This window comes from Neofelis nebulosa, chromosome 4 (genome assembly GCF_028018385.1).
Source record: "Neofelis nebulosa isolate mNeoNeb1 chromosome 4, mNeoNeb1.pri, whole genome shotgun sequence".
Lineage (NCBI taxonomy): Eukaryota > Metazoa > Chordata > Mammalia > Carnivora > Felidae > Neofelis > Neofelis nebulosa.
The window spans coordinates 33,596,987-33,600,888 of record NC_080785.1 but is presented as its reverse complement, the minus strand read 5'-3'; the positions used below and the strand labels follow the sequence as shown (position 1 = coordinate 33,600,888).

Genomic DNA, 3,902 nt, shown 5'->3' with positions numbered 1-3,902 from the left:
TGCCTACCTGACTAAACTGGTTTGTCTACTGAAGGAACCTTCAAGACTGGTCTCTGTCTGTCCTTGATTTTAAGAACTTGATTTAGAATAATACTACTATATAGTATTATTAGATATTGGAGGTAAAAATAAGTTAATAAGGTATGAATTGCCTTTGCCTTCAAGTAACAGAGTACTTTCTGTCTGTTTGGTGTTAAATATTTGGAACAACATAGTTGCCCCCTACCCCTTACAGGTATGGTCTCCGCTAGGATTAGCTGGATGAAATGTCTTTTCAGCCTGTGTTTCCTAGTTGTTTTATGCAGTTTTCTAACTTTGGGTCCATTGTCTTTGGCTTTGTCACTCCTTATTCACTTTCTGTTCCAGCATGTTTTTCACTGCTCCCATCCTCGCTCCATGCACCGGGGGTGTCACTCGATGTTAAGGACCCCATTTCCTTTACAGTATCTGATGATTTCCTTCTGACTAAACGTAGGGATTCTGATTCCAGCCCTCAGTGTTCAGCTGAAAGGCAGCGGGGGGTGGGGGGTGGGAGCTATTCCGAGATTATTTGAGGTACTTGATGATTATAGAAGGAAAAGATTTCAGAAATTAGATGGTACTTTTGTTTTGGGGGCACCTGGGTGGCTCAGTTGGTTAAGCGTCTGCCTTTGGCTCAGGTCATGAGCTCCCGGTTCACGAGTTCAAGCCCCACATCTGACTCTATGCTTTCAGCACAGATCCTGCTTCAGATTCTCTCCCCCGACCCCTGCCCCTGCCTCACTTGCATACACACACTCTCTCTCTTAAAATAAATAAATAAACTTTAAAAAAAAAAAAAAAAAAAAAGGAAGGTACTTTTGTTTCAAATAAAAAACCTAGGCCCAGAAAAGTTAAGTGTCATGAGGCCAGTGACACGGGTCACTCAAGGGCAGAACAGGGAGTTTTATTTCAGTTTCTGTGCTCTATTTACCATAGCACAAAATACCACAATATATCATGTTTTAATAAGACTGTTGAGAAACAAGGAAGACAGGGGCAGGAACATCCTGCCTCACTTCTCAAATTACACCACACAGGTGCTACATATTTCACTCGTTCCTATTTCATTACTAACAAGGACAGTTTTGAAAATTCCAGGGTAAATTGTCGGAAATGTCTGAACAATAAACTGGTTTGACAAAACCAACTCATGCTGAGTTTGCTTTAAAAAAAATATTTTAGTGAAAATATTATTATATTTGGACTTAAATACCCCTTGGAGGATTTGTCAAGAAGGAAATAGAACATTGATTGTTTAGGCCCCTTGAAGACACAGAGGTCCAGAAACCAAATGAAATTGATCAGTTTGTTTTCTCCTTCCAAAGAGAAAAAAAATGCCCCAAATCGATGTGTGGTCATCACGGAAAGAATTCAGTTGTAAACCAGCCTTACTTGAATATCTGTGGGCTGTTTCCAGTTCAGAGCCAAGGAGATACACCAGAATTTTCTGGATTAAAAATGAAGTCATGTGTTTAAAAGAGTATATTGATCTCTTTAAAAACAAAACAAAAAAAATCCTGCTGGGATTTTTGTTAGGGTTGCTTTAAATCTGCAAATTTAGCAAAAATTGACTCAATAGATGGGCCATCTATTGAGATATATCATCCATTGGATATATCATCCATTGAGATATTAAATCTTCCTGCCACGATCATGCTGTATCTCTGTGTTTATTTAGGTCTTATTTAATTTGTCAGCAATATTTTGTATTATTCACTGTATAGGTATTATGCTGGTTATATATATTCCTAAATATTTCTTATATTTGATGCTATCACAAATGCCATTGTTTTCCAATTGTTTATTGGCAGAATATAAAAATACGATTGATTTTTATATACTGATCTTATATGCTGGAACCTACTAAATTCACTTATTAGTTCTAGTAACTCTTTTGTAGATTCCTTAGGATTTTCTGTGTATATGATCTGTCATATGCAAATAATGACAGTTTAACTTTTTCCATCCCAATATGTAGACCTTTATTTTATGTATGTGGGGCTTTTTAAGGTAAAAATGGTGAGAGTATACATCTTTGCCTTCTGATTTTAGGAGAATACATTAAGTCTTTCACCACTAAATATGATGCTGTGTATAGGTTTTTCCTAAATGTCCTTCATCAGGTTCAGGTAGTACCCTTCTATTCCTAGTTTGCTGAGAGTATTTGTCATGAATGAGAATTCAATTTTATCAATACCTTTTCTGCCTCTATTGAGATGATCCTGTGATTTTCTTCTTTATGTGGTAAATATGTTGAATTGTACTGATTAATTTTCCCCCAGTTTTATTGAGATATAATTGACCTACAACATTGTGTAAATTTAAAGTATATAGCATAATTTAGTATACATATATCACACAATGATTACCACAATAAGTTTAATTAGCACATCCATCACCTCATATTATTACAATTTTTGTGTGTGTGATAAGAACTTTTATTATCCACTGTCAGTAACTTTGAAGTATACAATATAGTATTATTAAGTATAGTCACCATGGGGCGCCTGGGTGGCTCAGTCGGTTAAGCGTCCGACTTCAGCTCAGGTCACGATCTCATGGTCCGTGAGTTCGAGCCCCGCGTCGGGCTCTGGGCTGATGGCTCAGAGCCTGGAGCCTGCTTCCGATTCTGTGTCTCCCTCTCTCTCTGCCCTTCCCCCGTTCATGCTCTGTCTCTCTCTGTCTCAAAAATAAATAAACATTAAAAAAAAAAAAAAAAGTATAGTCACCATGCTATTATGTGTTACATCCCAAGAACTTTTTTATCTTACTGGAAATTTGTACCTTTTAACCACTTTCACCCTTTTCCACCAGCCCCTAAATCTTGCCTCTATCAACCAAAAATTTGTTTATATGAGTTTGGTTTTTTTACATTCCACATATACATGAGATCACACAGTATTTGTCTTTCCCTGACTTATTTCACTTAGCATAGTGCCCTCAAGTTTTATCCATCTTGTCACAGATAGCAGTATTTCCTTCTTTTTTTTTATAACTTAATAATTCCTTTTGTACACATTTACTATATTTTCTCTATCCATTCATCCGTCGATGAATGCTTAAGCTGTTTCCATGTCATAGCTATTGTTTTTTGTTGGTTTGTTGTTGTTGTTGTGAGAACCATTTAATGTGGGCACTCCAGGCCTGGGCAGTGTGGGGGGTGCCCTGCAATTGGGCAGGCAGGCCAGGCAGGCAGCCCCAGGTGTTTGGGGCTGGCCTAGGCATGTCAAGGGGAGGACCCAGGTGGGCAGGTCCACCAGGGGACCTGTCAGCCAGACCTTGAGAAGGTATCTAAGCCAGCTGGTGAGTGCCCAGGTCAGAGCCTAATCCAGGGAGGCAGGGTTGGGGCTGGTTGGGGGCTCTAAGAGCCTAAGGACTGGCATCACTAGGGGCCTCCCCAGGCTTCTGCTGGAACTCAAGGTGTCTCTACCAGTTGGACTCAAGCAGCTTCTGGAGGCAGGCTTGGAGGTGGTCATTCTTCTCCTCCAGGTGGTCCAGACAGGAGTTGATCTGGTCCAACATGGAGTTGATGGCAGCACCAAAGCTGACATCCTCACCTGCCTCCACTGGCATGCCCAAGTCCCCACTGGGGCCTGACATTGTGGGCTCACAGGGCCAGTGCCTCCTAACAATGAAATGCGGGACCCTGGTGCCCACAGCTGGTGTGGGGCAGAAGGTGGAGCTGACAGATCCATATCTTAGTTAACGTAAATAATGCTGCAATTAACATGGAGGTACAGATATCTTTTTGAGTTAATGTTTTTATTTTCTTTGGCTAAATCATCAGAAGTGGGATTGCTGGGTTGTATGATTGTTCTATTTTGAATTTTTTAAAAAAGAACCTCCATATTGTACCAAACTGGTACATAGTGGTTCTACTA

General features: G+C 39.9%; 1 pseudogene; it reads right to left on the bottom strand.

The window, feature by feature from the left end:
- Window positions 1-3,390: 3,390 nt before the first annotated feature.
- Window positions 3,391-3,621, bottom strand: LOC131508390 (bublin coiled-coil protein-like; annotated as a pseudogene).
- Between the last annotated feature and the right edge of the window lie 281 nt (window positions 3,622-3,902).